Here is a 12,374-nt window from a genome sequence, read left to right on the forward strand (position 1 = left end):
GGTAGAAAATATGTATGTCTCAATATGTATGAAAACTATTTTTGATAATTATTTGGAGAATAGCCCACGAGTCCAACATTAGTTACGAAGAAAAAACGGGACTCCGCGCATATCAAGATCAAGATTTATAAAATCCTGATAGAAATTATTAAATAAAAAAACAACAATAGAATCTAATGCATCTTTTTACTCTTGCAAACCCTTCCTGTCCATTTCTCAAGAAAAAAAAAGAGAAAGAGAACTTCATTGATAAAAGCCTAAGAGCTGCCAGAACCAAGAATTATCTCTATATGATAAAGCGCATTTTTGATGGAATCTCTAAATCTCTAATTTTTTTAAAAAAGGGACATGAGAATTATTAACAGTAACGAATATCAGTCGAATAAATCGTTTGTGCTGTCAGAAAGTACTGGTGACAGCGCTGCCAAAAGCAAACCAAAGTCATGTAAAAATAATAACACACCGCTGTGAGAACTTGAGAAGCCGAGACTTCGCCCCGCGCGCCCCGCTCCGTGTCCCCACTACCGCACATCTGCCGCGTCTCCCTCGACGTACCCTGGACACAGTGCCGGATTTACCTATAAGCAAAATAAGCAATTGCTTTGGGCCCTGCGGCCGGAGGGCCCTATAAAATTGAACAACATATTATCAAAATACAGAAACCATCTTTCTCGAAATTAAAGAGAATTAAAAATTATTTAAGAACAACGATGAGTCAATCACGGTTAGTGGATTTGACGATAATGTCCATTGAATGCGACAAATTGCGATCATTATCATTTGATGACGTTATCGAGGAATTTGCGGCAATTAAAACAAGAAAAAAAATGTAGATCGCTGTATAGTTCTGTTGATTTTCTGATATAATATATTACAGTTGCATAAAGGTTAATATATATTATAAACAGTTAAAATATATCTATATATATATATATAATATATATATATATATGTGTGTCACACACAGTGTGTGTGTGTGTGTTTCGTTACACTGTAACCACAATCCATTTAAGATTAAGTTAGGTAAAGTTTAGTTGGGTTAGTTATGTTAAAAGGGCCCCCGTGACCCCAGTGCTTTGGGCCCCCGTTGATCTAAATCCGGCGCTGCCTGGACATGACAACACATACAAGAGCGTACACACTTGGTGCCTTTTTTTACCTTTTGTATCACTTTCATATATCATTTAGATTGGAATCAGAACCGGATTAAATATTTTGAGGTTATTTCGTTGATGAGGCTCATGAGGGCACTGATTTTTCCGTAAAATGAAAAAGCAATAATAATTCATGTATTCAATTATACGATGTAATGTTGCTTTGCTATTTCAAAAAGAGGATATACAGCATTTTAGAATATAAAATTTGATTGAATGGCGTTTCTAATATTTCATTTATTATTATATTATATAATTATATTTAATACTTAATTACTTACTTACAAGGCAATCTTGCGTGTATATACATCGAAAACTATTCGAGATATAAAAAATGTTTTATACAAAAGTTTTACAACAAAATTAGCTGTATTCATTTGCGTTAATAATATTAAAAAAAAATAGTTATTTTTCAAAATATTTGAAAAAAATTATTAAATAATTATTCTAAAAAAATATCTTTGACGTGAATAGAGATAATTTTATTGTAAAACTTTGTATAAAACAATTTTTTTTATATTTTAAATAGTTTTGAGATTTAACGGAAAAGCTATAACCGTAAGGGGTGATTTTTTTTCATCTTTTAAACCGTTTTTTCGCCATAACTGATATTTTCTAAATTCATCTTTTTATGTAAACTACAAGTTTACAAAGTTTTACTAAAATCAGAGTTTGATACCTCTCGCGAGGTTCTATATTATTAATTTATCATACACTATAGAAGCCCTGTTTTTTTGAATCTTCTGGCATTTGGATATTATCAGAATCATCCTGACACAGCATATGCTGATCAAGTTTAAAGTTAAATTATACTTATTTATAGTCTGATATTAAAATAGAAATATATTCTTTTTCTAAATAAGATTTTTTTGCTAAAACTGTATTTTTGATATACTTTTCTTTATAACGCGGAGATATTTTTCTTTTCTATATAAATATCTTTACAGAGAGATAACATGTGTCTTATATATTTGTCTGCTCGTAAAAATGTGTCAATTGCTACGATTTTATTCCTCTTATTTATTACATAAGGTTTTCTTTTCTTTCTTAAATTAACTTATTTTATTATGATTTAATATTGTTATATTGATTTAATATTGTTTTAATATATAATACTTCGTTTTATTATTTTTAGTTTTTATATAGCGATATATTTGCTTGAAATTTAAAAACATTTAAATCTATTGTTGACTTACATAGTTGGGGTATAAATATCTTAAAAACCTTGCTTCAAACGAATAAAAACAGTTTCGAAAAAATTCGCTGACGAATTAATGACGTCACTGGATGCTGCTTTCAGCAAATAAAGTCGTCTCGTGTCACTTATAAGACCAGAAGGACATGAGAAACAAGATGAAATATAGATACCAGAGATGAAAAACGAAAGATAGAAGCATAACATCTTTATACCGAATTTTATATTCAGCAAATGTTTTCTATGAAGAGGAAAGGAATATATAAAAAGAAAAGAACTAAAAAGAAAAGAAGGAGAAAGGAAAGAAGAAAAAAAATAGATATGATCAAAATACTTAGAAAGGAGATGGCTAAAAAGTAAAAAGGAAAGGGAAAAAAAGGGAAGAAGAATAGGTGACAATACATTCGGTCTTCGGTCGTTTCTTTGATTTTCGTCCCGTGTAAGATGGATGAATCACATATTACATGGGACAAAGATCAAAGAGGTAGCGAATATAGACATCTCAAAAAATGTTCTCTCAACGATTATACTTACTTTTCAAAACCCGCATTAGGCGTTTATTCTGCAGACCCTGCATACGACAGGTAAAAACGGACATGTGAAAGATTGACGTTAATCTATATTGACAGAAACGAAAAATATCAGACACGGATCGTTCAACCGAAATATATAATGAACGTATATATATAAGTGCCGGCTCTAGTTAATGCGGGGCTGGGTGCATAAAAATGCGGGACTGATTCTTGAAAATGAAATAATTTATATCAAATCATAATTATTTTATTTCAAATATATAAAATAAATATAAAATAACATAAAATAAAATAAACTTAAAAGTTTAATGTTTTATAATAAAATTTGTAATAAAATCTTTTATTACTTTTACTGTAAGAATAGGTCTTTTCTTTATTCCTGCACTGTCTGAACTGGTGCACACGGTGCAGGAATAAAGAACAGATTTAATCTTATCCGCACATGTGAAAGTGAGAGGTAGAACAATTTTCTATCTCGTTATGTCGTTACAATAAGTAAAACGCGGGGCCGCGTGCGCTGCACCGTCGCACATGGTCTAAACCCGGCCCTGTATATAACGAATGTACATTATAATACACTATAGGAGGAACGTTGAATTCTTCAAGGGATTTCCCTTTCAAAGCCAAGAAAGAATTCTTCTAAGGATTAGACAGCGCTCTCCCTATTCCTCCATTGTGTATAATAACGATCCACTACCCATTACAAATATTTTGAAACTTTTGGTTGACTGATCGAAAGAAAGAATTTTACTAACTGCCCTATCGAAAAATGCTTTGAAACATTTATAATATCAAATGAACTGTAGTCAATGTACGCGTTTGTTATATGTAAAATATTTTGACTGAATGTATTCGTATCCGATATTGTCCTTTTCAATAAATATAATTTTAATATTTTATATATCTGCTTCTATCAGTGTAAATTAATATTAATCTATATTGATGAAACGAATGAAGACATTGATAACATTGAGTAACCTGATATTTCGTTGCATTTGTAGTATATTTAAACATCTATTGTTAAATATATGTTCGAATTCGTTTCTTAAATTACTCCATATATCATGTTACAATTTTGAAAAATTTGCAATCAAAGTTGTATAAAAGAACAGTAATAAAGCTAAGGGGATTATAATCCACTACATGTCCATATGTCAATACATAGTTTGTAGCATTACCACTAACATTATTCGGAAATTTTATATCAATAAATTTTCGCGCGATTAAAATTATTCAAAAGTATAACTGTAATAAAAATACAGTTATTTTCTGATAATATCCGATCTTTCAATTGCGATCAGTCCGAATAAAATTGGTGCAGTAATACGGGAGATTTCAAAATCGTGTTCAAAAAATGTATCATTTTATTACACACAGACACACACACACTTCGTTGATGATTTATAGATTTTTTTCAATCGCATAAAGAGCCAAGACCATGTAAAGAGGGGAGAGTGCACAACGAGCATCGCACTATGGTCTCCAGTGCTAAGAGAGGTCTCGGAGTTTTATTTAAATATAATATACATGTTCAAAAAAGGATACTCAAAATTTTAAACCTTTTTATCTAATAATGATATATTACCATGAAAAATAACTGATATATTAGATATTAATTAAACGTGCCAGTACAAAGTAAACATACATAAAGTGTATATAACTTTCGGTGATTTTTTTGATACACACTGTATAACAGCTGCTGTATATTCATTTCACTATTCTACACTCTCAGTTGTGAAGATTATTTATCTTCTTCAGAAGAGAGAGATACATTTTATATTATCAGAAGTGGAATAGAATTTAAACTCTCTTACGTAATTACAGCCTATATAAATCTTACAGATGTAAACATTATATTGTATTGTATTATATCTCAACAAAATTATCCTTTTAAAAAAAGGGAAAATGTGTTCGCCTCATAAAAAACTGTTACATATTATATTGTAAATCTGAGTTGTGCTAGCCTACCACAAGTCAATATAAGACTCAGTGTCTTCGGCGCAACGATATTAAGGGCACTTTACTCTTGTGCATAGCTTTCGGCAATCTGCTTTTCTGTCAGTTATTCAGGTTTGCGATGCTTCGATGTGAACAATATTGTAAATCTAACCTAGCACAACTCAGATATGTAATTTTATTTGAATAATTGATATGTAAGCGTCACTTTTATTCCGAAAAAAAATTGTGAAAAATTGTTTTTTATCATAAATTCATTGTTAAATTAAACGTTTTTTATTATACAATAACTGACTCTTAGCCCTTCAATTGTTCTAATTGTTCTTACAGAGCCTATTATTATTTATTATATTATTTATTATTCTGTTAGTGTCATTATTTTATGGTATCACTTTGGCACAATATTCGAGGTTGCAGTGCACCAAATATCGCCAGATCAATGTTTAATTGCAACACAAGCTATCCGTACTAGATGCAATACTTGCATTGCTGCAAGAAACCAACAATATATATACATTAAGCAAATAAATACAACGTGAGTAAATAATAAAAAAAAGTACGAAAATGAAAACTACGTTTTGTCTTTTTTGCAATTTTTTTCCAAAACAAATTTCGGAATAAATTTCTTAATTCGGGATCCGATATTCGATACGAAACAATATTTTCCTGACCAGTGCCGGCTTTAGGCCATGTGCGACGGTGCAGCACACGCGGTTCCGTGTTTTACTTACTGTAACGACATAACGAGATAGAAATAGTTGGACCTCTCACTTCCACATATGCGGATAAAATTAAATTTGTTCTTTATTCCTGCACCGTGTGCACCAGTTCAGACAGTGCAGGAATAAAGAAAACACCTATTCTTATAGTAAAATTTGTAATAAAAGATTTTATTACAAATTTTATTATAAAACATTAAACTTTTAAGTTTATTTTATTTTATATTTATTTTATATATTTGAAATAAAATAATTATGATTTGAAATAAATTATTTCATTTTCAAGAATCAGTCCCGCATTTTTATGCACCCAGCCCCGCATTAACTAGAGCCGGCACTGTAATCCTGACCGATCTTTAAACCTTTAAATTTAGAAGCATCTTTATATGTGCCGTGTAATTAAATGTAGAATCCACAAGGAAAAAAGCAATGTATAGAAGCAAGGACATAATTGATTGGTGGAAGTGTAATGTTACACGGTTTTTGATATTAGCAGCAGTAGCTAGATCAATGACGGATTATACATGAAAAGCGCATAAAGCACACGCCTCAAGGTCCGGTCGCTGCGAGGGGCTCGTCGCTGCAAGGGTTCCGACCGTGCAGCTCGCGTACTCGTTATCGATCGTAATGTAGGATTCACATCCAATTCCGATTAATAATAGAAAATTTAACACTCAATAATAACAGGATTACGAGCCATAAATTAATTATTATAAATAATGAAAGAAAAGTTTTAATTTTAAACATAAGACTTTAATAACATATTGTGTGAAACGAAATAACATATGAGAAAATTTAACGTTAATGAAAGTAAATTATTTAATAAAAGGACATATTTCGTTAATGATTTGGCGGAAGGTACGTTCTAGTATATTTTTGATATGGGTACTCTCGTTTTATTTTAGATATGTTAACGATATTGTTATGGCAATTTAATTGACTCTACACTTAAAATATTTAGTTCTTTTCATGAGAGGTTGCAGTTCACTGTGGAAGCAGGAAATGATAAAATTATTTTTTTATATCTCTTACGATAATTAATAATAACAATGTTATTGAAACTGATTGACATCAAAAACTTATGTGTTTTGGACGTTATTTAAATTTTCTATATTATCACACCCATTATCGAGATATAATAATTGGAATGACAGGCAAAGTTTTTCGGTTATCGCATTCGAATGCCACCAAAAAACATTAAATATATAATCAGCACCTTACCAAAAAATGATTATCTTATATACTTTATTTTCAATACAATAAATTCACGTTTAAATTATTTATTCAATAAATTTAGAACAAAAAATCAAAATGACAATAATGCGATAAAGAAGGAGCAAGATTCTTGGTCCGCATTATCTTATATTCCTGATGAATATGTGACGCTGAAAGAATAATATACTAACAGTATAATATACTAAGAGTACATTACAAGATACTAATGATAGTAAATAGATTGGCACATAAATCAACCGAAAGAAAGAAAAAGAGAAAGATGTATTGCGATGCACACACTACACGATGATCTGTTCGGCTCGACCTGGTTTCCAAGAAAAGTCGTTCGCCTCTTGCTATGCTTAAGATCGAAGAGGAGACAAAGAAAAGGAAATGCCACCGTTATGGGTGGTAGGATAATCTTCCCGATTCTGAACTGTGGAAAGCATCTCTCCTCTTCCTTCTTCCAACCATCTTCCTCGTCTCCACATCTCTGACAAATTCGAAAAAGAATTAGTAAAAATTTTAATATAAAACTAGCTTCCAAAAGTACAAATAAAATCAATTTTATTAAAGTGCACAAAAATATTCTCCCAAAAGAATTTAAGAAAAATGTTTACAAAATTTTTGGTAACAAATGTAGAGCAAATCGGCGGAAAACTTAAAACCAGAATATCTGAATGTCGTTGTTACATTAATCATAAAACGAATACTCAGTCAGTGATCACAGATCACAGAATTAAATTTAGTCATGATTTCGATTGGGAGAATGTAGAAATACTGAACGTTTTTTAAATAAAAACGTTCTACGGATTATTAAATATCAAAAGATTGATATCAGAATGCTTTCACATCACAATAAGTAAAAATTTATAATATATCGTTATAGATTTCCTAGCAATCCGAAAAGAAAAGCCAAATGGATGGAGATTATGAAATTGCAAAAAAAGATTATTGGTACAAATAGTCGGCTTTGTTCTTTACAACAATTTTTCTTTTGAAGAAAAATTTATTCCTCATGTAAGTACTTTATAAATATAAAACATATTATATTATTTAATTAGTGTATATATCTATATATACATCTCAATAAGAGAAAGAGAAAAAGTATGAAAATTAGATAATACATTAAAATTGATACAATATTTATATAGTAAAATACATAATATAATTGTAATAAATAAATGTTTATAGATATTTGAAGATATATATAACGAAAAAAACATGACGCAAATATAATTATTACAACAAATGATACCTTTGCAGTTACTTGAAAATATATAGCAAATTGATAAGCAGCACATATTGTTTACATGTAAGTAATAGATAAAAAATGTATGCAATAAACAAGTGACTTTTATTTAAAACAATAATAATTTTGAGTAAAACAATAAATATAAAGAAGGCAAAGAGTCAAGTAAATTAACAAACCATTCAATTTAAACAATTATACAAACATATAGAAATCAAACGTTTCGACTCCGATCAGGTCATTTTCAATGTTACATAAATTATGAAGTATTTTCATTCTTCATTAAATATTATAAATATTCTCAATTCAAACTAAGATTCAGTTGATATCGTAAGCATAATTAATCCTAATAGAAAAATACATATAAAAATAAGGAATTAACAATATTCTAAAACATAATGTGTGAATATAAAAGTTTTTTTACCTTTCCAAAAATAAAAGAAAAAGAAGTAACAAGTCCATGAATAAAAATTAATCTTCCAAGTCATAATAGTAAAACGTACAGTATATAATTGAAAATTAAGTAAGATAATTTGCAGCGAATAAAAATGAGTACTGATCTTTGTGATGACAAATAAGATAATGTCGATGGTCTACTACTCTACTAGAAAGTCATTATAAGAAGAAAAAGAGGAAAACAGCAAGAAAGACAATTTAAGATCTGAAAAGGGAATAGTGTGTCCGATGAATACACCTAATATTCGAATAAATGAATAAAAAGTGAATGAAAATACTCATTCGAATACATTTCTTTTTTATTCGCCAAGAAACGAATAAATATTTTTTCATTCCTTCTCTACCTCTTAGACTGTTTTCAGTTGGTTTTTGCCTCTTACAAAGAATTTATTTCTTCATTGCGTTTCTTGACTTTAACATAAGAAGTCGATAGCTGTGAATTAGATTAAATCTGAATTGTTATAACATTTTATCATTGACGACATTGAATTTTTTTACATTATGGATTTTTACATTATTGACAATAGTTATTACACAATTTTTAATAAGATGGAATTTACTGTATTGGTTTAACTTTTACAAGATGGACTACAATTTTAATATGCGAACAATATCCTGACATTATGATTAGCGAGACAGAAATTTTATAATTTATTTATTTTTGTTACACTGAAGATGACCCGATCGGAGTCGAAACGTCTGTATTAATGTTTTAAATTTTTATATTATACTTAATTTGAAAAGTTTTTCTTGCGTTTTGTACTTGGCTCATTGCCCTTATTATTATTCATATTATTTTATACTTATTGGGCCTTATTTTATATTATTTATTTTTTCATTCCATTTGAATGAATATTTTTTGAATATGATACGAATATTTTCGTTTTGTATTCACTTTTGCTTTGGTACAAGCGTACCTATATTTTCTTATGATCCTGACTTACTTGTAAACAAACGTAATCGTTTAACTGCTGATACAGTTTTTATATTGCAGGTTCAATATATGACAAGGCAATTAATACATCACCTTCTTTGTTACACGCCATTTGAAAATCAACCCAGGACAAAGAAACGAGTATTTCTCCAAGGAAATTATGGAAATTTCCGACAAAATGTGCAATTAGAGAAGAAAATAAAAAAAGATTAAAAAGTTTACACAAAAAGAAACATATAACTTACGTAAAAAGCTTGTAGAAAAAGATAAGAGAGCAGAAATCCTTAATAACGTTTTGAATAAATTGAAACAAAAAAAATTTCTTGATGATAAAGTATGAAACATTACATAAATTTGATAAAGCAAATTTAGAATTATTTTAAAAACAGTCTTGTAAGCTTGCCCCCCGTTTCTATGCCTAAACAATATTCTCCAGAATTGCAAACTTTCACACTGACCTTACATTATTATTCTTTCCGTACATATAAGTATATATAAGAAATAAATTCCATAAATGTCTTCCTCAATTCATTGTTATATTATAACCCACTGTTTAATTTAATTAAATAATAATTTATTATTAAAATCAGCTTTTGGAAACTTATTTTGAAATTTTTCAAGAATCGGGATGAAATTATTTCTAACAAAGTTAATTATGTTGTTAGGGCGACCATTAATATTACTTCCTATATTTTTTTTATGAATTCAATAAGTGTATATTCTATGTTATGTTTATTAATAATAGGTAGAGGTCAAAACTTTCATCTAACTATAACAAGTATTGTACTTCAATAAGAATGTTAATGCTGCTCAAATTAATATAATATTACTGGCTCTTTGCCCTTATTAATTTTGATATTATATTTCTTGTTCTTTGAATGAAATTATTAAATTTGTTTTAATTACTTATAGTTTCAACATTCTATTGTATGGTTATATATTACATGTTATATATATCTAATTGTATGGTTATATGTGGTTTTCAATTATTTCATTTATTTGTTTCATTATAAAGTTTATCATATATGTAACAAATTTATTTTATGTCATGAATAATAAAACTTCAGCAAATTAGTTTTTCTTTGTTTTGTTTATTCCTTTAACATAAAAAAAAAATATATATATATTTTGATGTGCATATATATACGTACATATATGTATATATAATATTGTACGCGCTATGCACGTTTTCACTTTTGTATTTTCGCTCGCTTTGCTACGCTCCCTCCTTCTGAAAGGAGCGCTACCTGCGTTCCCCTTCTCCTCAGCGTTCGCTTATCAGCGTTCGTTTCTGCGTTCGTTTGCGTTCGTTCGCTTCCGTATCTGTTCGTTCGCCACTTCCGTCTTCTTCTTCCTAGTTCGTTTTCGTCCAAGCATGCAGCAGCATGATTTTTCTTTACGCTTATTATATAGTCGTTTAAGTTTGCAATAGTTCACCATCTGTGTTCTACGATTGTCAAGCATGCACATGCATGAGTATAATAAGATTAAATAAGTATCATTATCAACTATGTTTTCGTGTTGCTTCTTGCCAACACTGGTCCTTCGAGCATTATCACACGCTGCATCAAGCATAGCAAATTAATATTCGAGCCACAAGGCTTTCATAAGAGAAAATAGCGCTACACATAGCGCATAGAGGCACAAGCCCGCACAAATATATATATTATAGCATATATAACACTGACACGATGTATAGTTTTATTTTTTAGTTTTTTTTTAAACACAATTTCGTAATTGATAATTCTAAAAGCTGTAAAATATGTAGCAAACTGAAATATACATATATGTCCGATATGTATTACATAGAAGATAGAAGTGCAAAATAATTCCTGAAATAATGGTACACTGTATATATTTCTCAGCTATCAAAGATCATTTCAGGATCGCTACAGCAGTTGATAGCTAAATTATTTCAGGAATTTTTTTATACTTTGTAGAAAACTAGAAGATTATGTAGAGAGAGGATTGTATAGGATTATCTCAATCACAATATAAGTTAGAAATTAAAAGGAAAATTAAGAAATACACATAATCTCTTTATTATAATTTATTATTATTTGGATTAACAATAATCAATCCTAGGCTTCAGTAAACAGAGAAAGAACGATCATATTATTTCTGCCTCTCACTCTATTCGTCTTTCTACCCCCACCACTACCATCAGCGGTCCATTTAGATGTTGATGGATCTCCCTCTTACCGACTCCCGTCGTTCCGTCCGACCTAGTTCCACTAAGAGCCTCCTGAGGCGCTGTCGCTATGCGACGCTCCTGCTAGTACGTCAGTGCAGAGTGATTGGCCCGAGTAGCGCGGGAAGACCACGCGCGGCTATCATTGGCCGCTTAACTTATTCAAATGAAGAAAGAGCGTCTTTGTACGAGAATCGTCCTCGCGAACGGTCGACATTTTGTGTGGAAGCAATAAAGGAGCCTACAAACCAGAGCGGCACAGCGGTGAAGCGGCGAGCGATAGCCAATGAGAGCCATGCTTTTGCGTAAAAGCATGGCCCTCATTGGCTATCGCTCGCCGTTTCACCGCTGCGCCGCTCTGGTCTATAGGCTCCTTAAACCTAAATCTAATCGTATACAAATCCATTTATTGTGTGTGACACCTATACTATTCTGACAACAGTCTTCCACAGTAAGGGTGCAGCCACAATAAAAGGAATTAGGAATAAGGAATAAGAAATTTTAGCCTATCAGAAACTACATATACCAATGTATCCGATTTCTGATAGGTTAAGATTTCTTATTTCTTATTCCTAATTCTTTATTCCTTATATTGTGGCTGCACCTTAAATCCTTTACAACTTAAGCGGGGAGCACAGACTTTTGCATAACGCATAAACCATATACATATCTAATTTGATTGGTCCATTGACTCATGCATAAGAAAATGGACCAATGAAATTCCTTATGCACATGCTTTATGCGTTATGCAAAAGTCTGTGCTCCCCGC

This window comes from Cyphomyrmex costatus, unplaced genomic scaffold (genome assembly GCF_001594065.2).
Source record: "Cyphomyrmex costatus isolate MS0001 unplaced genomic scaffold, Ccosl1.0 scaffold159, whole genome shotgun sequence".
NCBI classification, from domain to species: Eukaryota; Metazoa; Arthropoda; class Insecta; order Hymenoptera; family Formicidae; genus Cyphomyrmex; species Cyphomyrmex costatus.